Source organism: Giraffa tippelskirchi, chromosome 10 (genome assembly GCF_054371585.1).
Source record: "Giraffa tippelskirchi isolate mGirTip1 chromosome 10, T2T-mGirTip1v1.2.pri, whole genome shotgun sequence".
NCBI classification, from domain to species: Eukaryota; Metazoa; Chordata; class Mammalia; order Artiodactyla; family Giraffidae; genus Giraffa; species Giraffa tippelskirchi.
Window position 1 is genome coordinate 127,789,057 of NC_137284.1, and position 25,926 is coordinate 127,814,982.

Sequence of the window (25,926 nt, forward strand, 5' to 3'; positions counted from 1 at the left end):
TTCCTATTTGGAACCAGTCTGTTGTTCCATGTCCAGTTCTAACTGTTGCTTCCTGACCTGCATACAGGTTTCTCAAGAGACAGGTCAGATGGTCTGGTATTCCCATCTCTTTCAGAATTTTCCACAGTTTATTGTGATCCACACAGTCAAAGGCTTTGGCATAGTCAATAAAGCAGAAATAGATGTTTTTCTGGAACTCTCTTGCTTTTTCGATGATCCAGCGGATATTGGCAATTTGATCTCTGGTTACTCTGCCTTTTCTAAAACCAGCTTGAACATCTGGAAGTTCACAAGTGTCTTTTAATTTCATGGCTGCAATCACATCAGCAGTGATTTTGAGCCAGAGTCCAGCTCCAGCAGCCAGGGAATTGGCCTGAAGTGATGAGCAGTGTCGGGGGAGAATGATGCAGCCTCTGACTCAAAGTGCGGGACTGCATGTTTTTTTTAAGCATCAGGTTTTCTTTTATACTTTTACAGAAGCATTAGGTCAGAGGTTTGGCATCTTCAGTTTCCCCTCACTCAGATTTACTGTCTCCATAAATCATTGTTGTCCTTCAGAGTTCCCTCTTAAGTGTCCTTGTGATTACATTGTAACTCATGTTTGTCTCTGGGCTGCATACCACATTCCTCAATTTATTTCTTATCTTTCTAAATCCTGCTAGCCCCTAGTATCTTAAGCTCATTATCTCCTAAAAAGGCTTCTAGCTATTAGTATCTCTAAAATTCCTAGTTTCTATAAGCTATAGTAAAATATGCCAACACTACAACATTCCTTAAACTTTTAGCTTCTAACTATTCTTAATTATTCCTAAATCCTAAACTCAGCAAACTTCTTTTGCCATAAACATTTCCCTCACAAGCAGGTCTCAGATAACATTCTTTCCCTTGGCCTCAAGCTGTGGCCTATGTGCTCATCCTGGAACATTGTAAAGATCCTTGAACAAATGTCAGTAGTTAACTTTATGGATTATTTCCTGGGCATAACTGCAGAAGGCTTTGTGCTTTCTCATGCTCCTGGCAAGAACAATAAACACCTTAACATTCTTTCCAGCCAACTCAACGGAAGGAAGGAAAGGACAAGTCAGAATCACAAGACCTAACTCCTTCATCCCGAGACCGTGCCTGCGGGATGAGGAGAGGGGGTTGGGGCCGTGCCTCCATTTTGTCAGTAATGCCTAATGAGGCTCCCGACAATTTTCGAGCCCCCCAAAATAAAGTCTGACACTGTTTCCACTGTTTCCCCATCTATTTCCCATGAAGTGATGGGACCAGATGCCATGTATGTATATTAATGAGGTGAAGGTAATGGCAACACACTTTAGTATTCGTGCCTGGAAAATCCTATGGGCAGAGGAGCCTGGCAGGCTACAGTACATGGCATCACAAAGAGTCGGACACAACATAGCCACTGAACAACAATAATAGCAACATAGATTATGTTTTGGGTGAAAATGCAGAATATATTTTTAAATTTTAATTATTATTAAATCTTTAAGCATTTTTTACTTTTAGAAAACCTTTGGGATCATATTATGCAAATAAAAATTATTTGGAGAATCAAAATAATATGTTTTATTAACATAAATTATTTATGTTATAAGCAGCTATCTTTATGGAGCCCCATAAGAATTTCTCTTTGGGATATTGAGTATAGATTATTTATCATGAATGTCAGAGATAAGGAAATGAAGATGGATATATGTAAATGTATAGATAACTATAATAAATATTATATGCAAAGAAGATTCAGCAGAATTTCTACTGAATAACTCAGTGGGCCATTAAGAACTAAATATTCAGCAAACTATAAGATGAATTTTGAGGAAAGTTTGCATGTTAAAACAAATTTTAAATCTTTAATCAATGATCTGTATTCCTAATAAGTGGGCTCTGTTTACTTAATGTAGTGTTACACAGTTTCCCTGGGAGTTTTGGAAATATTGATGAAAACATTGTTGGATAAAATGTTGATGAAATGGTAGAAGAGAAGACTGAAAAACTAAACTGACTTCAATGAGGATATTTGTGGCATGGTGTAATGGAGACCAGATGGAAGGACTATTTTTCATATAGACTGAGCATGGCTAAGTTCCAGATATGTACAAAGGAAATTTTGGTTATCTCTTTAGAATAACCAGGCTTAAGCAGTACTGGCTTTAGGTCAATTAGTCTAAAGCCAGTTCACTCAGTGACTCAGTTCACTTGTTTCTTTTTATCATATATTGTTTCAGTTTACCAGTTTTGTCTTCATAAACTTCCTTTTGTCTTCAAAACATCTCTTAAAGTAATGTTTAAGGTGCTCCTGACTCCCAGCCTTGTTGTAGTAGCTGGAGACCTTGGAACCAAGAAAGAGGGAGATTTAAATGCAGAGGAACATAATTTTGGATATAGTGAATTCTTACCAATATAGTCTTCATCAATATATTGAATATATTTTTATCCTTTATTAATATATTCTTCATATATTTTTATCTAAAAGAAACATTAATTTATAATAATGAGAATTTATCTTTGGAGAATAGATTGTTATGAACAATTTTAGGACTTTATTTTTATATAACTAGATATGTTCATAAATAATACTATATTATTAATAGAACAGAACATCAACAATTGCATATATTCATTAATTTTATTTTTATGTTCCTCACTTCCTGCTTGTCTCTCTCTCTGTCTCTCTCAACTAGAGTTTCCCTCTTCTCCTTAGTCTTCTACTTCTTAAAAAGCTATCATGAAACCTAAAATGAAAAAGACTAAAATGAAAAGAGGATTGTATATATATAATTTGAAAACAAATATATAAATTGAAATTCAGTTTAATAAACTCAGGTTTCTGATTCATTTTTCTCATCTTTGGTAAAGCTTATTCTTTCCAAAAGGCAAACAATCACAAGAAAACATAAGATTATGAAGGAGCTATTTTTATCACAGTAAGGAAAAGAGAGTAAAGGGGAATGGATCTGAGTTACAAACTACATTTAAGACATATATAGCTGAAACATTAAATTTCAATAGCTCAGGATAAGTGTCTTTTAATGTCACAAATAGGTTATGTGATCTGAATCAGTTAACTGATGGCTGAAAAAAAATCTCTGTATTTACATATGCTCCCAAGGCTGGCAAAATGTATGCTTATTATTCACTAAATCCCCACTTTTCCCACTTTTATTTTGTATGCACTTAGACTATCATTTCTTAGCAGCCAAATATAAAATAGTCAGAAATATGTAAACAATAAATTAGATTGAACTAACTAGTAAGGAATTGAGATTAATTAAATGACTTAGTTTTGCATCATCTTGCCAAAACTGTGGGGAGTAAGGCAGTTAAACACAGCAAGAGAATGTGCTGTGATTGAAACGGATAGTAAGTACGATCATCTGTCACCAAAGAAAACTGTCTGTGGCAATTATGACCTCAAGTTTCTCTTGAATTGTGAGCTGTTGAAAACATCATTGCTCAGTTTCAGTGGGGTGAGAAAAGTAGTCTCCTCAGTTTTCATGAAAGCATGCTTAAACGAGATGACTTAGTAATAAACCTTGTACAGTTTTGATATCTAGTAAGGAGCATAAATATTAGGTTTTGATCACCATTGCTCATTCAAGTTTAAACAGCTAACTGAAAAATTAAAAAAATATATTATTGCCTATACAAACCTTTCTTAACATTTCCAGACTATTCTGAGGCCTTTTTAATGAACATTTTTTCTAAATTAATTGGCTGTATTGTATATGGTGCTGATTAATGGGAACTCTCTACTCAGTATTTTTCATCTTTTTGGGGCAGTTATAGGTGACATTTAGCTTTTGGTTTATATTTACTTAAGATATTTATATGTAAGAACTCCTGAAATGGTTGAAACCGATAAATGGAATCTCCATTTCCTGGGAATGTTGTGTTTCCTAGAAGGCAGTGTATAAAGTACTGCTAGGTAGATTAAGTGTATGACTTTAAATAAGCATCTCCTTTTCTAGTGTGTCTGGCTTTTTTTTGAAAACAAACTTATGTTTACCAAAGAGGAAATGTGGGAGAGAGGGATATACTAGAAGTTTGGGATTAACATATATACATTACTCTTCTATATATAAAACAGATAATCAACAAGGATCTGATGTTCACAGGGAACTCTATCAATATTCTGTAATAACCTATATGAGAAAGAATCTGAAAAAAATGGATATAGATATATTTATAACTGAATCACTTTGCTATATACCTGAAACGAACACAATGTGGTAAATCAACTATACTCCAATATAAACTAAAACTTAAATTCAAAAAAAAAAAAATAAAGAGATCTAGAAATAAAGGCACCTGAGCTAGCAACGAAACTATGTGAAAAATCATGATCAGCCAGCAGACACTGAGTCCTTGGCTGCAACTCCATTCATAGACTGTAATGACCGTGTACCAAATCTGGTGTGCAGAAGGCAGCTTTCCCATGAGGGCTGTCAAATCAGCTTTAAAATCACACATATCATTCTTCTAAAATTTGGTGTGGAAAACCACCACATCAAATAAAGTATCTGCTAGTTTAATGCTTCTATGTGATTAAAAAATAGGTCATTTCTACAGCTTGAATTTAAAGCATCAATATATTGGTAATCCCCGTGGATGAAGGGCATGTAAGAAAAATACCTATTTAGTTGATAAACTGATTTTTCACTCCCAACTAGTATGTTATTATGTGCATAAGTTACCTCTTCCATACTCCATTTATAATTTTCTCACTACCCAAATTTATGCACAAATTATCACTAAGAGACTTATTGTGATACGAGTGAACATCACTTATTAGATACCCTTTTCCTCACCTCTCACTATAGACATGTCAATAACAAAAATAAATGCAATCATCAACTCCCCAAAGTAGCATAGACAAAGGCAAGAATCAAGAACTTGAAGAAACATGAGATCAAATCAGCAGTGTTTTTAAACAGATACCTCATAGAGAGTTCTGTGCAAAGACTGCATGGAAGATGGTAAGTGGAACCAAATTTCAGAGTCTGAAATTCACTGAATATAAATTTGAAGTGAATCTAAAGCAGAAAACGATCACAAATAAACATCACTTGAAGCTATTGAAAGTCAGGAATAAGCTGGGCGATGGATCTGGATCACATATGGCAGTATTTCATTCTTTTTCAAAAAGACAACCCACAGAATGGGAGAAAATATTTGCAAATGAAGCAACCAACAAGGAATTAATCTCCAAAATATATAAACGGCTCATGCAACTCTATATGGAAAAAGCAAACAACCTGATCAAAAAATGCCATTTCTCCCAAGAAAACATACAGATGGCCAAAAAGCACATGAAAAGGTGCTTAGCATTGCTAATTATCAAAGAAATGCAAATCAAAACTAAAGTGTGCTATCCCCTCACACTGGTCAGAATGGCCTTCATCAAAAATGTCTACAAACGATGAATGCTGGAAGGGCGTGGAGAAAAGAAAAAGCCTCCTACAGTGCTAGTGAAATGAAAATGAAAGTCTCTCAGTTGTGTCCGACTCTTTGTGACGCCATGAACTATATAATCCATGGAATTATCCAGGCTAGAATACTGGAGTGGGTAGCTTTTCTCTTCTCCAGGGGAACTTTCCAACCCAGGAATCAAACCCAGGTCTCCCACATTGCAGGCAGATTTTTTAGCAGCTGTTATGGAAATGTAAATTGGCATGGTCGCTATGGAGAACAGTAGGAAGTTCCTTAAAAAGCTGGAATAGATATGATCCATATGATCCAATAATTTCACTTCTGGGTATGTATACTGAGAAAGCAATAATTTGAAAAGATATATGTACTCCAATGTTCTTAGCTGCACTGTTTACAATAACCAAGACATGAAAGAGTGAAAGTCGCTCTGTTGTGTCCTACTCTTTGCAACCCCATGGACTATACAGTCCATGGAATTCTCCAGGCCAGAAAACTGGAGTGGGTATCCTTTCCCTTCTCCAGGGGATCTTTCCAACCCAGGGATTGGACCCAGGTCTCCTGCATTGCAGGTGGATTCTTTACCAGCTGAGTCACAAGGAAAGCCCAAGAATACTGGAGTGGGTAGCCTATCCTTTCTCCAGTGGATCTTCCCAACCCAGGAATCGAACTGGGCTCTCCTGCGTTGCAGGCAGATTCTTTACCAACTAAGCTAAATATGGAAGCAACCTAAATGTCCATCAATAGAAGAATGGATAAAGAAGATGTGATACCTATGTACAATGGCATATTACTCAGCCATAAAAAAGAGAATGAAATAGATCTCATTTTTCTGAGACCTTGAACAAAGGTGGTCCTCTGGTCTTCTGCCAAGGTCTGCTTAAGGGTGGAGAAGAGAATCTTAAAGGAAATTTCCCCCATTCTTACTTAGTACTTTCCCACTGAAAACTGCCTGAGCTTTTTGTTCAGGTCTCCTTCAATAGTGAGGTGATCCCCACATCTGAGCTGATCCACCAGCTGGTTTCTGTTTCATGAGGAAAAATGGAACAGGGTGATTCTCCAGGTATAAGACTCTCTCTTACTCATTGCAGTAAGTGATTAAAGGCTTAACTCTTTCACTTATTTTTTTTTTTTTGCTTTAATTGGCTACTTCTACACCTGACAGCTTGGATCTCTCTGTCCCAACCAAGTGAGCTCCTGACAGGTGTACGTGTAGAAAACAGGAATAACTTTAGATGTAATTAAAGATGTACATTTACAAATTGTCTATCTAAAAGGACATAATTTTCATAATTATTTTTATATTAAATATAAATTAAGGTAAAGAAACAAATATTTTGTTCATACTAATTTAAGCCAATTACATTTCCTAATAAACTAATTTATAATAATTTTTATTTTCATTAATATAATAAAGTCTGAAAATTGAGATAGTCTTTGTTAGCTAAACTGTTGCTTAAAAAATGAAACTAATTAGAAAGACTTCACTGTTGATATTTTACATGCTTAGATTGCTAACAGAAATGTTGCTGTCTCAATGAAAAAATTGTAGGTACAGAAGGTTAACTTCTTTTCCAAGTTTAATTTAAATTTAGTAGAACCTTAACACACTGTGTGTGTCTTACTGTCTCAGCAGGTTTAGTAGTTCAACGATAAAATCATATCTCTGGCTGCATTTTTGTGGTATAATTTGAAGGCCTTCTTACACAGGGTTCCCACACTGATTAAACACATTTTCCACTAATATTTACACTAATCTTTTAAGGTATAACTTTGAAGATAAAAAAGAGGTGGAGATATAAATGTTTAATTATACAGACTGAGTAAATTTTAACATTTGTTTAGAACTTTAAGTTTTCAGTCATTTTAGTGTGGTTAGTCATTCACCCAGAATCCTCACTGTTCTAAACTTGTGAACTTGCTTTCTCATGGAGGATGCATGAACTGACACTGAGACAACTGACTGGGAATTGGGTTTCTAGAAGATAAATGTAAAAGAAAGTTAATGTTTTCTGTCCATTTGAAAAAATACCAAGTCCTTATATTTGATTTAGGTAAATATTTGCTCTGAAGTAGCAAATGTTCTATATTTAAATTAGTTAACTACTTACTGCATAGTGGATTCAGTGAGTAAATGCATGTAAAAGCATTTTAGCTTAGTTCCTTGAATATCTTAAGCATGTAATAAATATTAACATTATTTTTATTACTATTTTATACTTTTTTTTCTGCATTACTTTGACATTATATTTTCATTGTATTTGTCTTCTACTAAATTGCCTTCTCTTATAAGGCAGGGATACTCTCTTGCTTATCTCTGATTCCTTAGACAATGCACTGGTTCAGATTCATAATAGGAAGTCAATAAATGCTTTTCAGATTTATCAGTTAAATATGATAGGAAAATAATATTAATATGTTGTTAAATTGACATACTGTGTTCATTCTAGTGTAGAATGGCAAAATAATTACCTAACGGAATACAGGCGTGCAGGTTCTCTTACTCTCCATGGTTATCTCTTATGAGTAGTCTTGGACTCCTGTCAGCCACTCATAGGTCCTGGAAAAATACCATGTTACTTTTTCCAGTCAATTATATGCCTGGGATCAACTTCTGAAAATTTGAATCTAAATGGAAGGCAAAATAGGTGTTTTTGTTTTTTTTTTTAATTCACAATCAAGGATCTCAAGATTTATGCATTTTTCATTTATCCAAAGTCAGCATTGCTCAATAGAGAGAATCAATTTTCTTGAATATGACTTGTATCTTGTCTTTAATAATACTGTTTTTTTAGCTAAGATGAAAGTGGTATTGAGTGACAATGAGATTTGTCAGTCCTATTAGGCATTAATCTAGGGTTTAAATTTAAAACCTGTATTAAGTATACTAGTTATGGATAAGGATTTACTATAAAATTCCATTATCTCAAATTCTGGGAGAATGAAATATTATTAGTTATTTTTAAGAGTGCTATGCATTTTCTTACACTACTTAATATTTCCTTTGTCTTCCATTTTCTTTGTAATGAGCATTCAGCATGTAATACTGGAATGCACAACTTTTATGATGCAAACTTACAGTATTTCATTTCTCATAAAGTGATGAGTGACTAATTTTAAAGGATTTGCCATTCTTCTCTACCGTAGTATCTACTATATGGAAGATTCAGTGCTTTGAAGTTATTAGAAAAGATACTTATCAGAAAATACAGATATTTATCATCTTGTTATCGCTGTTCTGGCCTTTTTCTATCTTTGCTCCTTCATATGTCTTGACATTTCAGTTCAGTCCCACAGGTAAATTCCTCTCTGCCCTTTTCTCTGTTCAAGACTTGCAGTGAGTTCAAAGGAAGCCATGAGCACAGAGAAAGTGCTGCCTTGGAGAATTTAATAGTGAATAATCTGAGTGAATGCTGCATGTTTTAAAAGAAATGTAGGCACCACAGCAGGATACAATATTAAGTGAAAATGAAAAGGAGTATCCCACAAGATACTCAGGGGGATAACAAGAGAAAGTTGAACTTTTATTCCTTATTTAAATAATTTCATCATAATTTATCTCTGCTATTGAAGTTCATCAGGGAATGTCAGGGTATCACCTTTTGAATTAGGCTGCTATGGTTTCCATAACCTCCTGATATTTCTCTTTAGTTGAAGTATCACCTTGGCAAGTTAATTCAGAATGTTTATCATATACCTACTCATAGGTTTGTTGTGAGTAATGTTCTAGAATTTGTAACTCTAAGGAATCCTTAAACATTGGATGTAAATTTTAAGGTTTCTCAGAGAGATCTTATTTTAACCCACAGCATCTCATTTATGTATGCCCATATATATTTTAAAGAGGATAGTAAAAGAAAGGAAAGGAAAATGGGAAAGACAGGACAGGGAAAGGAAGGGGAGGGAAAGGATAGGAAAGGAAATGTTTATGGAGTGTTGTGGACAGAGAAAGAATTAGGAATATCACCTACTTGCCTATATTCTCTCATCCTTCATCAAAAGCATGGTGTTTCACGGCCTGAGTGTCTTTCTCTATATGGGTGTAGCCTGGAATGTTATCAACTCCTTTTGAGGTCAAGACTATAATTAACTCAGTTCCTCCCTGCCAAAAATCCTGTTTTAAGAATACTGACTGGCTTGGGTTGTTTCTGAATTGTATATAAATAGAAATAAATGCCAAGGGCATTATTCTTCTTTCCTGGCCAGACAGTTACACTGTTCTTACCTCTTCTCTCTTATTATCAAGAACAGTGCACTCTTTCTCAAACTTATTATGTCAGAAGTGATGTCTTCATTGGATTATTTTTCTTCTAAGACTCTTTTAATGAATCAAGAATCTGCTGTTACTGGCTCAGTTATTTAATCTTGTTTCTGAAGATACAATTTAATAATACTTCTAATTAAGACTTTTGAGTAGTAGATATTTTTTCACTATATGAGTGAGTAAATTTGTTCTAACATTATATCTATCTAACTGGTTAATCTAGCCAAAGTGATATATATCTTAAACTACTTAATATCTAAACATTTTTTATTTTATAAGGCTCTCCATTCCTTTTTTCTCCAAAGCGGTAAAGCTACGATGCTCTAATAAAAATTGCTATACAGGTTGTGAAATATCATGACAAATTGCTTGTCATATAGCATGCTCAATCAATGTTATTCCCATATTTCTTCTTAGTCTTGCCTGTTCTTCATCCATAGTGAATTGCTCTTGATTTCAAAATCTAAGATAAAAGCGTTTTCCTAAGAGAGTAAATTATGTTATTGTCAAACTACTTTTATAAAAATGATGTGTTGGAACGAGCTGAAAAGTTTATGAACTTACCCTTGTAAAAATGCATGAAATTGCTACATTTTTATTTTCTGAGTCATAGCTGAGTTGACAATTGTTTGCCCAATTTATTACTTTAGTGAGAAACAGATGGAATCTAACAAAATGTTCCTACTTTTCTCTTTGGAAGCTTCAAGACATTCTAATTAATATAGTATGTGTCTGTGTCTGTAAATATATATATATATATATATATATATATATTTCTTATGCACATAGGCTCAAAGATTCTTTAAAAAGTATTATCAAATGAAATCGTATAATGTATAAAATAATTATATGCCATACCCTAGCAGGATTTATCCTAGGTATGCAAGCCTGACTCAATATTTCATAATCAATCAATGTAATCCATCACATTCATAAGCTAAAGAAGAAAAATAAAAGGACCCATATCAAGAGATGCTAAAAAAGCACTTGACAAAATACAACACACATTTACAATAAAAACTCTCAGTAAATGAGGAATAGAGGGGAATATCCTCAACTGGAGAAAGCATATCTTCAAAAAACCTAAAGGACACATCATACTTATGAATATCAAGAAACTTTCCCAGTAAAATCAGAAAGAACTAAATAAATGGAGAGATATTCCACGTTTTTTGTTAACAAAACTAAAAATTGTTAAGATGACAGTTTTTCCCAACTTGATCTGTAGTTTCTGTGCAATCCTTAAAAAAAAAAAAAAAAAAATTCCAGCAAGTGTTTTGTGGACATCGAGAAACTAATTTTAAAGTTAATATGTAGAGGCATCAGACACAAAATAGCCACCATAATATTGCAGGAGAATTACCAAATTGAAAGACTGACACTACCTGAATCACAACTTATAAAGTTACCATAATAAAGACTTTGTGATATTGGTGTGAGAATAGACAAATACATCAATGGGAACAGAATAAAAGCCCAGAAATTGACCCATTTAAATACAGTCAACTCATCTTTGATGAAGGAGCTGAGGCAATACAGTGGAGAAAGGATAGTCTTTTCAATAACTGATACTAAACGAACTGAACATTTATATGCAAAATCTAGGCACAGACCTTGCATAATTCACAAAACTTAACTAAAAGTGACTCACAGACCTAAATTTTAAATGCAAAATTATGAAACTATTAGAACATAACAGAAAGAAATTTAGATGAAATTGTGTTTGGCTATTATGTCTAAATGCACCAAAGATGTGATCCATAAAAGAAAGAAATGATAAGCTGAAATTCATTAAAATAAAAAAAAATTCTCCTATGTGAAGGAAATTGTCAAAATAGTGAACAGACAAACTACACAACTGAAGAAAATATTTGTAAAAGACATGTCTGATAAAGGACTGTCATCCAAAATATACAAAGAACTGTTTAAACTAAACAATAAGGAAATTATAATCCAATTTAAAAACTTGAAATGTCTAAATGAGTAAACCTCATTTACTGAGAGTTGTTATTGTAAATGAGTGTTGTATTTTGTCAGATGCTTATTTAGCATCTTTTGATATGGTCCTTTGATTTTTCTCCTTTAGCTTATTAATGTGATGATTACATTGATTGATTATGAAATGTTGAGTCAGTCTTGCATACCTGGAATAAATCCTGCTAGGGTATGGCATATAATTATTTTATACATTATTGGATTACATTTTTTTTTAATGAAAAGATTTAACAAGCATCTCATCAGAGAATAAATACAGTAAGCATGTGACAAGATGTCCCATATCATATATTACTGAGAAAATAAAAATTAAAATGAGATACCACTACACATCTATTAGAATAGCCAAAATAGTAAGACAATACACACTGACTTTTTTCCATGGTACAAGAGATGTAGTCTTAATATATTTTTTGAATTTGAATAGTTGAATAATTAAATTAGTTAGAAAACAGTATTATCAGAGGGAGGAAGTATTAATGGTATAAGGGAGGGAATCTTTACGTAGTATGTAACAAAGTCAGTAGGAAATTTGTAACGTTGACAAACCATAGTAATTGGTACAATAATATTTCAAGATGTGGAAGTCATCAGCAAGTGAACTACAAAATAAAATACTTTTAAAAGTTAACCATAAGAAAAGAGGAAATCAGATTGGGTTGTGGATAGAAACAGGAATATTTAGGCAGAAAGTTATCACTCTTCATTACAAATAATACTGGTATTTGATGCTTAGATCTTAGACCTGTGTAATGTACTACTTTAATCTTTTTAAAAAATGAATAAAACATATAGTTAGAAGAGGATAATGCATTGGAGGAAACAGAGTGTGTGTGCTTTACTTTTTTTTAAAGAATCTGATGAAGCAGATAATTATGAGAGTATAATGCAGTTGTAGGAACATGGTATGTGTGTGTGTCAGTTCAGTTCAGTTCAGTCACTCCATCATGTCCAACTCTTTGCGACCCCATGAACCGCAGCACACCAGGCCTCTCTGTCTGTCACCAACTCTCGGAGTCCACCCAAGCCCATGTCCATCGAGTCGATGATGCCATCCAGCCATCTCATCCTCTGTCGTCCCCTTCTCCTCCTGCTCTCAATCTTTCCCAGCATCAGGGTCTTTTCCAATGAGTCAGCTCTTCACATCAGGTGGCCAAAGTACTGGAGTTTCAGCTTCAACATCAGTCCTTCCAATGAACACCCAGGACTGATCTCCTTTAGGATGGACTGGTTGGATCTCCTTACAGTCCAAGGGACTCTCAAGAGTCTTCTCCAACACCACAGTTCAAAAGCATCAATTCTTCGGCGCTCAGCTTTCTTCACCGTCCAACTCTCACATCCATACATGACCACTGGAAAAACCATAGCCTTGACTAGACAGACATTTGTTGGCAAAGGAACGTCTCTGCTTTTTAATATGCTGTCTAGGCTGTTCATAACTTTCCTTCCAAGGAGTAACCATCCTTTAATTTCATGGCTGCAATCACCATCAGCAGTGATTTTGGAGCACAGAAAAATAAAGTCAGCCACTGTTTCCACTGTTTCCCCATCTATTTGCCATGAAGTGATGGGACCAGATGCCATGATCTTAGTTTTCTGAATGTTGAACTTCAAGCCAACTTTTTCACTCTCCTCTTTCACTTTCATCAAGAGGCTCTTTAGTTCTTTTTCACTTTCTGCCATAAGGGTGGTGTCATCTGCATATCTGAGGTTATTGATATTTCTCCCCGCAATCTTGATTCCAGTTTGTGTTTCTTCCAGCCCAGCATTTCTCGTGATGTATTCTGCATATAAGTTAAATAAGCAGGGTGACAATAGACAGCCTTGACATACTCCTTTTCCTATTTGGAACCAGTCTGTTGTTCCATGTCCAGTTCTAACTGTTGCTTTCTAACCTGCATGCAGGTTTCTCAAGAGACAGGTCAGATGGTCTGGTATTCCCATCTCTTTCAGAATTTTCCACAGTTTATTGTGATCCACACAGTCAAAGGCTTTGGCATAGTCAATAAAGCAGAAATAGATGTTTTTCTGGAACTCTCTTGCTTTTTCGATGATCCAGCGGATATTGGCAATTTGATCTCTGGTTCCTCTGCCTTTTCTAAAACCAGCTTGAACATCGGGAAGTTCACGGTTCACGTATTGCTGAAGCCTTGCTTGGAGAATTTTAAGCATTACTTTGCTAGCGTGTGAGATGAGTGCAATTATTGGTAGTTTGAGCATTCTTTGGCATTGCCTTTCTTTGGGATTGGAATGGAAACTGACCTTTTCCAGTCCTGTGGCCACTGCTGAATTTTCCATATTTGCTGGCATATTGAGTGCAGCACTTTCACAGCATCACCTTTGAGGATTTGAAATAGCTCAACTGAAATTCCATCACCTCCACTACCTTTGTTTGTCGTGATGCTACCTAAGGCCCACTTGACTTCATATTCCCAGATGTCTGGCTCTAGGTGAGTGATCACACCATTGTGATCATCTGGGTCGTGAAGATCTTTTTTGTACAGTTCTTCTGTGTATTCTTGCCACTTCTTGTTAATATCTTCTGCTTCTTTTATATCCCTACAATTTCTGCCCTTTATTGAGCCCATCTTTGCATAAAATGTTCCCTTGGTATCTCTAATTTTCTTGAAGAGATCTCTAGTGTTTCCCATTCTGTTGTTTTGCTCGATTTGCATTGATCACTGAGGAAGGCTTTCTTATCTCTCCTTGCTGTTCTTTGGAATTCTGCATTCAAATGGGTTATCTTTCCTTTTCTCCTTTGCTTTTCACTTCTCTTCTTTTCACAGCTATTTGTAAGGTCTCCTCAGACAACCATTTTGCTTTTTTGCATTTCTTTTTCTTGGGGATGGTCTTGATTGCTGTCTCCTGTACAATGTCACAAACCTCTGTCCATAGTTCATCAGGCATTTTGTCTATCAGATCTAGTCCCTTAAATCTATTTCTCACTTCCACTGTATAGTCATAAGGGATTTGATTTGGGTCATACCTGAATAGTCTAGTGGTTTTCTCCACTTTCTTCAATTTCAGTCTGAATTTGGCAATAAGGAGTTCATGATCTGATCCACAGTCAGCTCCCAGCCTTGTTTTTGCTGACTATATAGAGCTTTTCCATCTTTGGCTGCAATGAATATAATCAATCTGATTTCGGTGTCGACCATCTGGAGATATCCACGTGTAGAGTCTTCTCTACACATGTGTGTGTGTGTGTGTGTGTGTGTGTGTATTTATTATATTTTGGTCAGGTCTTCCAATATAATTATTAATTTGTTAGCAGCATCAATCTATAATGAAGGCAAAGCTAACAAGGGTTATCTGATTTCCACATTATAAACCAAATGGAGAGCAAAATCACTTGAAATCATTTCTAGCAATAGTAATATCAATAGATTCAGGTAGCACTCTCCTTTGAGCTAATTATTTAAGCAAACTAAACTGAAGAAAACAAGCTAGCAGTGTATTTAGTTATGCTGAAACAACCATGTAAGGAAGAGCTTGAACATAACCAGGCAAATTCATTCTTTGAAAAGTCCCTGGAAATTTTTATTGAATCTTCCAAGTGTCTAGTTGAAAAAAAGAGTTCATTTGAGTGATTTTTTTCAGGAGTGGCTATCTAGTGATTAAAGTTTGGGGCAATTTTTCATTAGAACTGAGAGTGTAATTAATTATTTGTGGAAATATTCTCTCATTAAACTGTCTTAAATTATCACCAAGTTAATTCCATGGTTTGAGTGGTTGAATGAGCTAATTCACATCATAAAACCAAATAAGGGAGTCAGAAAGAAATTAATTATTGACTTGAAAAATTTGAGGTCATAAAAATGTGTTCCAATGTCACTTATTGGCTATGTAAACATTTACATTTTAAGGGAAAAAAATCACTGATGTTCTGTGCTGAATATGGAGACTATTTGATAAGATTTCATTGTGGACAAGGATCCTAACAAATAAATTGGCTAGTGGTTAAAAAAAAAAAATGGATACTAAAATAAAACATATTTAAATTCAATTGAGCATTAAATGAGTTTGCATAAATTACCTGACTGGGAAGCCCAGCTGCTGCAGTTTCTGGTGTTTATCCAGAGGGATCTCTGCCCAGATGTCCGCATTTCCCTGGTTCTTGGACCATCCTTGAAGCTTTTGATAGGTATTACATATTCCCTTACTCTAATAATCGGTTATATATTATGATCACTATAATTATATAGTATTATAATTATAATACTATATAATTATATAACTATAATATATTATATATATATAATATTAATCACTATATTTTAGAGTTGGTAAAATTTGTGTCTACTACCTTGGTAATATGATTAACAAAAATTAATAACATTTAGCAAAAGGTCTGTTAAGAGAATCAAAATGTGATGTTGAATTTTAACTAAGCCACAAATAGCTACACATAAAGAAAAATTAACTATTAAAATGACTTTAATATCTCTGAATATCTGAATATGATAGCTAAAGCCTAAATTATAATTAGATACCTCACTATGTGGAACTCTAAACTAAGTAATTTATAAAATAGTATTATTTGCCAGAGTGCTAGCAGTAACAGCATAAAAATAAAAGGATTTGGTGGTGCTATATATGGTTCTAGAGAAGCCCATTCACACTCCTGAGTTTATATGCCTTAATAATTTCTTTCAGACATGATCTTACTAGGCATGATATAGAAATCCTCCCTTGGGTTTATCAATCATTGCTGTGGGTCAGAGACAGTTGCCTTTCACCAGCCTTCCTGCAAGTATGGCAAAAGAAGAACTCTCTTTTTATGATTTGAGAGCATCTGTGGATGTGCTCAATTACATCCCACAATATACAGACTGCTGGCCCCTCTTTTTCTCTTTGTCTTCTTACAAGAAGCATTATAACATGGTCACTAAGTCAGACATGTTCAAATTCGAACTCCATTACTTGGTATCTCTATGCTCTAAAAAATAATTCATCTCTTGGGAGCTATTTTTTCACTGGTAGAGTGTCAAGAGTAATTATATACAACCCAGAAGATTCTTGTCATGATTAAATGAGGTTATTTACATAAAATGTCTGATTAGCAGCATTTGGCACAATATAGGCACTATATTAATGTTGGCTATTATATTTTTCTTCTTCCTCTCTTCTATCAATAGTACCTAGAGGCATTTATTATTCTATCAGGGTGATTACAGCTATATATAAGAGATAGTACTGGTAGCTAATGTATGAAAAATTCATCTAAAATGCATAATTGGGTTTAAACAGAGTTCTCTTCTAGAAGTTGAGAAAAAAATAAACTTTAACCTTTTCAGTTCAGTCACTCAGTCGTGTCCAACTCTTTGCAGTCCCATGGGCTGCAGCACACCAGGCTTCCTTGTCATTCACCAACTCCCAGAGCTTGCTCAAACGTACATCCATCAAGTTGGTGATGACATCCAACCATCTCATCCTCTGTCATCCCCTTCTCCTGCCTTCCATGTTTCCCAGCATCAGTGTCTTTTCCAAAGATGTAGACTTTTTCCAAAAGTTTATACCACTTACACTAAAGTGCGTTTTTGAAATGTATATTTGAAAAATGCCTATTTTAATTGGATTAATATTTTGTTGATACCTCACTATGTGGAACTCTACATATTTACTTGATATCTACACTATTTACTTGATATCAAAACTGAAGAGATGCCTGATAAAAATATTGTTCATTTAACTGTTGTTGAGTTACATGGCTTCTTTACATATTTTGGATATTAACCCCTTAATGAGTATTTGATTGCAAATATCTTCTCTCATTCAGTAGGTTGCCTTTTCATTTTATTGATGATCTTAGCTGTGATGAAGCTTTGGATGTAGTCCCATTTGTTTAGTTTTGCCTTTGTTTCTCTTATCGGAGGGGACATATCTAGAAAGATACTGCTAATATTGATGTGAAAAAGTGTATGGCAATAAAATTAAGGATTTTATGGTTCCAGGTCTTATATTCAAGTCTTTAATCCATTTTGAGTTGATATTTGTGTGTGATATGAGATAGTGGTTTAGTTTCATTATTTTGCATGTGGCATGTTTCTGCTGCATCATTTATTAAAGAGGCTGTTCTTTGTTCTTTTGTTGTAAACTATTCAGATATGTGTGGGTTTATTTCTGGGCACACAATTCTGTTTCATCTGTCAATACCACCCTGTTTTGATTAATAAACTTTGTGATATAGCTTGAACTATTGTGTTATAAACCAGTATTACATCAATGATAAGTAAATAGGGACCCTGAAAAAAAAAATATCTTGCATTTTAAAATGTATCAAGAAGTTCTAGATTCTATCCTACTTTTCTGTTTCAGGCAAAATTCCTTTCTGTGTTTTTAAAAGGGAGCAATGTCTCGTCTCTCATGTACCACTGAACTGAACAAATTTCTAATGAGTGCTTAGATTATTAAATTGTTTTAAAAATCTGTGATAATTATGACTAGATCCTATTTGGTATTTTTTCCTCCAAGGTATTTTTGTCCAAATGTGCTTTCAGGGTTCAATTTCATGGCAACTATAATGCTGTCCAAAGATGTTCCAAAGATGCTGTCAATGTGACTTTAAAGTAAATAACATTATAATGTCAGTGCACAAATAAGGAAGTGACATGATGTTGATAATGCACTTGATATGGTTTTATCATAAATTCAATGGAAAATACATATTTATGGAGACTTTCTTAGGATGTCAAAGAAGCGTAATGCTGATATATTATTGACAGAAAAGAAATCAAGGCAGAGAATCTTTGTTAACAATGATGTAAATTTTACTGAGTAAAGGAAATTTTAAGTCATGGCAGTCAGTGTGCCTGAAGACTATAAAATGCTATATTTCCCTTGACACCTCTGAGGATTAGCCACACCCAACTGCCAAAGCTTCATGTCCTGAGTCCTGAGAAGGTCAATGCGTTTGGATTTCAGCCTCTTTTATCCTTGAATGAGTGCTGTGCTAGATAATTTCTACCTCTATGGAGGAAATGAGATACTTAAGCTCGGTAATGCCAAAGTCTGCCCTCTGTGAAGATTGTCTCCTTCCACTCTTTGTTTCTGAACGAGAAGAGTGGAATTGAGATCAGGGAACTACTTAGGCCTGTTCCAAGTGGAGAAGAAAGGGGTATATCTGTGTATATATTTAATATCCAGATTTATTTTATTAGAAAATAAATTATTTGATTTAAGAGTTGAAAGTATCAGTGCTACTAAACAGATTAATCAAACTAAACCTTACTTACTAGTGTCCTCCCTTCTCACTTCCATTCTTTCTTAACTTTCCCTTAAGCATAACTGCTAGAATATTTTATCCTTTTCCTTACTTCTTCCCTAATTCCATTTTATCTCCTTTCCTCATTTATGTGAATGACTCTGTGTTGTTCATTCCTGCTATTTTTCCTCAGTTTGGTGGGATTAAGAGAGTAGAGGGAAGTGGATTCTGTTTCTAAATGAAATCGTTTTACATTTATTCATTAAACAGTTATTTTTAACCCTTAGTCACTAATTATACAAATATGAATGGGACCAGTCCATGCTTCCATAGTGTCCCAAACTGTCTGGTTTTGGGAATAAGGAGGCACTAGCGGTAAAGAACCTGCCTGTCAATGCAGGAGATGTAATAGATGCGGGTTCAATCTCTGGGTCAGGAAGATTCCCTGGAGGAGGACAGGGCGACTCACTCCAGTTATTCTTGCCTGGAGAATCCCATGGACAGAAGAACCTGGCAGGCTACAGTCCATAGGGTCACAAAGAGTCGGATGTGATGGAAACGACTTAGCATGCACACAGATGTAAACTAATGATTATTAGGTGGCAAGTGCTTTGATAGACCTGGGTATTATGAGAGCAAAAATAGGATATATGTTAATAGTACTCAGGAATTCCTTTTTTTTAAAATTACTGTCCACTAGTCAAAGTCCTTGTAAGTAAAGAGAGGTTTTACTTCAGACAGTTTCTTTATTTTACATTATTACTATTCAACACCAGATTCTTCCATCTACTGTGGGCTTCCTTTGTAATTCTCAGGTGAAATTCCCCATGATTCTGATTCTCTCAAGGTGTTTTTCTTTCATTTTGTTTTGTGTTTTGGTAAAACCAAAAGTCATGGATCATTTGGTAGTCTCTACTTTGTTTTCGTAGGTCATTTAGTAATCTCTGCCTTGTTCCTTTGGAACAAGGGTTTATGCCATTAAAGAATTTGAGCCTGACAGTCAGCTTAACTGATGTGTCCCATACACCCATGTCCCTTTTCTTCATCATTGGAAGATGAAAGGGAATCCAAGTCTCTGGTTTCTTGTGTATTAGGAGAGTCCTGTTACCATCCGAGATCAGCTCCCCAAAATGTGCGGTAAACAATCAACACATGTTGTCAGAGGGAAGGTAGTAATATGGTCCAGTGGAGATGAGGTCTGCAATGAAGTGCCAAAGCAGAAAGAGGGCTCAACATGTAGTCACTAGGCACTTAATCTTTTGATGATGAGAAGAACTCTGGAAAAGAATAAATAAGCAATCACCAGGCACCAAAAAGTTTGAAGAGATTTTCAAAAGGAAAAGACAGAAAACAAGAAAAATAACCTTTACCTTACACTTCTTTGAACAGTGTAAAAATAATGACTTTCCTCGATTAGATCATGTTACTTGTTCAGTTGTTAAATCATGTCTGACTCTTTATGAAGCCATGGACTGCAGCATGACAGGCTTCCCTGTCCTTCACTGTCTCCTGGAGTTTGCACAGACTTGCATCCATTAGTCGGTGATGCCATCTAACCATCTCATGCTCTGTCGTCCCCTTCTCCTCCTGCTTTCAATCTTCCCCATCATCAAGGTCTTCTCTGATGAGCTGGCTCTTCACGTCAGGTGGCCAAAGTATTGTAGCTTCAGCTTCGGCATCAGTCCTTCCAGTGAATATTCAGGGTTGATTTTCTTAAGATTTGACAGCTTTGATCTCCTTGCTGTCCAAGGGACTCTCAAAAGTCTCGTCCAGCACCACAGTTCAAAAGCATCTATTCTTCAGTACTCAGCCTTCTCCATGGTTAAACTCTCACACCTATATGAGACTACTGAAGAAACCATAGCTTCAACTATATGGACCTTTGTTGGCTAAGTGATGTCTCTGCTTTTGAATATGCTGTAAAGGTTTTTCGTAGCTTTTCCTCCAAGGAGCACATGTCTTTTAATTCCATGCTGTAGTGACCCTCCATAGTGATTTTAAAGCCCACCAAAAATAAAATCTGTCACTGTTCCTACTTTTTCCCCATCTGTTTGCCATGAAATGATGGGACCAGATGCCATGATTGTAGTTTTTTGAATATTGAGTTTTAAGCCAGCTTTTTCACTCTCCTCTTTCACATTCATCAAGAGGCTCTTTATTTCCTCTTCATTTTCTGCCATTAGGGTGGTATCATCTGCATATCTGAGTTTGTTGATATTTCTCCCGGCAATCTTGATTCTAGCTTGTGATTTATCCAGCCAGGTATTATGCATGATATACTCTGCATATAAGTTAAATAACCACAGTGACAATATACAGTCTTGATGAACTCCTTTCCCAGTTTCCACGTCAGGTTCTAACTGTTGCATCTTGACCTGCCTACAGGCTTCTTAGGAGGCAGTTAAGGTGGTCTGGTATTCCTGTCTTTTTAAGAATTTTCCACAGATCATGTTACTACTGATTGTAAAATCATCACTTTATATCTGTTCTTGGCAGCAGCACTTTTGATTTTCTAAATAAAAAGTGAACTCCAAATCCTAAGAAATCATCATGTCAATATGTGCTGTTTTTTTGCAAGAAAGATTGTGGAGTGGTTGAAAGATCAGTAAAATCCATCTTACTTATATTTCAGATCAGTTATAGTCACTTTATAAATGGATGAAAGTGGATTAATTTATTATAAGAATTGTGTTTTGAGTGTGTGTGTTACAGGGGTATGGAGATGGTGAAGTGCTGTTGAAGTCTAACTGATGGAGAACCAAGTTAAATAACTGAAAAATCCATGAGATATTAAGGCCAAAATTTTTTTGAAATATGCTCTTTTATTCCTTCCATTCCTCTTTTCTCTTGCTCTCTTCTTTTCTGACTTCCAAAGCATGTTCCAAACACAATTTCCAAGTGGATTAGCACAATTTAAAGGCACAGAAAAGTAGTAAAAATAAAGAGTAAGATACAAGCAGAAGGTAAATCTGTGATGGAGATATAAAGTAGAACCAAAAATAAGATTAAAATATAGAAATAATGAGCCACAAATGGGCTAAAAGTGAGCCATGATTTTAATAGCATTTCTCATGTTTTAGAAAATATCATCAGATATTTCTCTAACTGACCTGGAGCTTTCCTCCCTGCTATTTGGGACCTTTTAATAGATAACATAAAATTAGAGATACCAAAGGAAGATTTCATGCAAAGATAGGCTCGATAAAGGACAGAAATGGTATGGATCTAACAGAAGCAGAAGATACTAAGAAGAGGTGGCAAGAATACACAGAAGAACTGTACAAAAAAGATCTTCACGACCCAGATAATCACAATGGTGTGATCACTAACCTAGAGCCAGACATCCTAAAATGTGAACTCAAGTGGGCCTTAGAAAGCATCACTACGAACAAAGCTAGTGGAGGTGATGGAATTCCAGTTGAGCTATTTCAAATCCTCAAAGGTGATGCTGTGAAAGTGCTGCACTCGATGTGCCAGCAAATTTGGAAAACTCAGCAGTGGCCACAGGACTGGAAAAGGTCAGTTTTTGTTCCAATGCCAAAGAAAGGCTATGCCAAAGAATGCTCAAACTACTGCACAATTGCACTCATCTCACATGCTAGTAAAGTAATGCTCAAAATTCTCCAAGCCAGGCTTCAGCAATACGTGAACTGTGAACTTCCAGATATTCAAGCTGGTTTTAGAAAAGGCAGAGGAACCAGAGATCAAATGGCCAATATCCGCTGGATCATCGAAAAAGCAAGAGAGTTCCAGAAAAACATCTATTTCTGCTTTATTGACTATGCCAAAGCCTTTGACTGTGTGGATCACAATAAACTGTGGAAAATTCTGAAAGAGATGGGAATACCAGATCATCTGATCTGTCTCTTGAGAAACCTGTATGCAGCTCAGGAAGCAACAGTTAGAACTGGACATGGAACAACAGACTGGTTCCAAATAGGAAAAGGCGTATGTCAAGGCTGTATATTGTCACCCTGCTTATTTAACTTATATGTAGAGTACATCATGAGAAACGCTGGGCTGGAAGAAACACAAGCTGGAATCAAGATTGCCGGGAGAAATATCAATAACCTCAGATATGCAGATGACACCACCCTTATGGCAGAAAGTGAAGAAGAACTAAAGAGCCTCTTGATGAAGGTGAAAGAGGAGAGTGAAAAAGTTCGCTTAAAGCTCAACGTTCAGAAAACTAAGATCATGGCATCTGGTCCCATCACTTCATGGAAATAGATGGGGAAACAGTGGAAACAGTGTCGGACTTTATTTTTTTGGACTCCAGAATAACTGCTGATGGTGATTGCAGCCATGAAATTAAAAGACGCTTACTCCTTGGAAGGAAGGTTATGGCCAACCTAGATAGCATATTTAAAAGCAGAGACATTACTTTGCCAACAAAAGTCTGTCTAGTCAAGGCTATGGTTTTTCCAGTGGTCATGTATGGATGTGAGAGTTGGACGGTGAAGAAAGCTGAGCGCCGAAGAATTGATGCTTTTGAACTGTAGTGTTGGAGAAGACTCTTGAGAGTCCCTTGGACTGCAAGGAGATCCAATCAATCCATCCTAAAAGAGATCATTCCTGGGTGTTCTTTGGAAGGACTGATGTTGAAGCTGAAACCAATACTTTGGCCACCTCATGCGAAGAGTTGACTCATTGGAAAAGACTCTAATGCTGAGTAGGATTGGGGGCGTGAGGAGAAGGGGACGACAGAGCATTAGATGGTTGGATGGCATCACCGACTCAATGGACATGGGTTTGGGTAGACTCCGGGAGTTGGTGATGGACAGAGAGGCCTGGCGTGCTGCAATTCATGGGGTCTCAAATAGTCGGACATGACTGAGTGACTGAACTGAACTGAACTGAATAGATAACATTGCCTGATGATATCCCCTACCTAATTTCCTGGCCATTGCAATTCCAAACACCCTCCCCACCCTCATCCCCACCCTCCACCCCTAAATTTTTTAAAATTCTCAGAGGGCTTCTATTTTTCATGGTCACTTCTGGTTTCAAACTTGTGTTTGTGAAAGTTTTTTCAGAGAGAGAATTGTTTTCCATCCTCTGACTGTTTCTCTGTCAAGCCAGGTTGACCCTAAAGTGAAACTCATTAACTTCCTCACCAAACACTCTCTGCATGAGCCACTTGAGTTTAGCAAATTTTACTGAGGGACTTTGAGGACTGCAGAGTGATTTATAATGTTCAGCATATCATCAACCCTACCACTGTTAAAATTCCTTCCAATTCTGGAATATTTTTAAAGTTAGCTTTATTCCCAATGATACTTAGTCTTGTATCATCTCAGTGGATCCTCTTTCCTTTTCCTTCTTTTCCCTTCTTTTTTCCCCTCCCATATTCCTGAAACTGTCCCTCAGTTTTAAATTAGAACAATTTAGCTTTATTTTCTCTTACATTGACAAGGTGCTTAGACCCTTGATTTTCCATTTTGATCACTCAAGTCAGACAGGTATTTAAGGTATTTTCCAAAATATATGCAATCTTCCATTAAGAGAATTTCTGCTGCTGACTGTAAAAATAAAATTTCACCACATTATATCAGAAATAAACTTGTTTTCAGTAGAAGTAACACCACTGTTTTTGAAAAAAAAATATTGAATATAGTTGATTTAAAATGTGTGTTTCTTCTGCATAGCAAAGTGAATTAGTTAAATATATACATATATATTTACTCTAGATTCTTTTCTCATATAGGTCATTACAGAGTAGTAAGAGTTCCCTGTGTTATACAGTAGGTCTCTTGACAGATAATGGGACAGGATCAATGTCCATCCAGAGCCTAGAGCAGATCTATAACACTATAACCAGTTTACAGCTATAATGTGTAATGTGAGTAAAATAAATATTTCCTGCTATAACACAGATTTTGGAGTTCTTTATGAGAGATTACTACTGCAGCAAAAAATATAACATCATTCATGTTCTCTCAAATTGGGAAATGTATCTTCATAAAGATCTAAATATATGTGTACACCTATAATCTTACATAAACAAAAGTTAACAAAATATACAGAAGTAGATGTTTTTCTGGAACTCTCTTGCTTTTTTGATGATCCAATGGGTGTTGTCAATTTGATCTCTGGTTCCTCTGGCTTTTCTAAATCCAGCTTGCACATCTGGAAGTTCTCGGTTCTTGTACTGTTGAAGCCTGACTTGGAGAATTTTGAGCATTACTTTGCTGGCATGTGAGACGAGTGCAATTGTGCGATAGTTTGAACATTATTTGTAATTGCCCTTCTTTGAGATTGAAAATAAAACTGATCTTTTCCAGTCCTGTGTCCACTGCTGAGTTTTCCAAATTTGCTGGCATATTGAGTGTAGCACTTTAACAGCATTGTCTTTTAGGATTTGAACTGGCTTAGCTGGAATTCCATCACCTCTACTAGCTTTATTTGTAGTGATACTTTCCAAGGCCCACTTGAATTAGCACTCCAGGATGTCTGGCTCTAGTTGAGTGATTATACCATCATGTTTATTTGGGTCATGTAGATCTTTTTCGTATAGTTCTTCTGTGTATTCTGGCCATCTCTTTTTAATATCTTCTGCTTTTGTTAGATCCATAACGTTTCTGTCCTTTATTGTGCCCATCTTTGCATGAAATGTTCCCATAGTATCTCTAATTTTCTTGTAGAGATCTCTAGTCTTTCTCATTCTATTGTTTTCTTTTTTTTCCTTTGCAATGATAACTGAGGAAGGCTTTCTTATCTCTCCTTGGTATTCTTTGGAACTCTGCATTCAGATGGGTGTATCTGTCCTTTTCTACTTTGCCTTTCAGTTCATTTATTTTCTCAAGTTTTTGTAAGGCCTCCTCAGACAACCATTTTGCCTTTTTGCATATTCTGTTAGTGAGAGTAGTTATTAACACAAACCATTGCTTGTAGGAAGGAAACACAAATCCTGTTTCTTTGTGGTGTGTGTTCTTTGTTCAGTCATGTCCAGCTCTTTGTGACCCATGGACTGCAGCCTCCAGGCTCCTCTATCCATGGGGATTCTCCAGGCAAGAATACTGGAGTTGGT

At 35.6% G+C, this 25,926-nt stretch overlaps 2 long non-coding RNA genes across 4 annotated transcripts in view; one reads left to right on the forward strand and one right to left on the reverse strand.

Annotated features, from left to right (window-relative positions):
- Nucleotides 1–25,926, forward strand: part of LOC145524698 (uncharacterized) — a 472,194-nt gene that overhangs the window by 51,578 nt on the left and 394,690 nt on the right. The gene's annotated exons all lie outside the window — the stretch shown is intronic.
- Nucleotides 1,837–9,121, reverse strand: LOC145524704 (uncharacterized). Its single transcript, XR_014067772.1, has 3 exons — nt 9,033–9,121; nt 7,906–7,993; nt 1,837–2,335 (listed from the first exon to the last, which is right to left on the reverse strand). It is a non-coding gene; the product is annotated as an uncharacterized LOC145524704 (long non-coding RNA).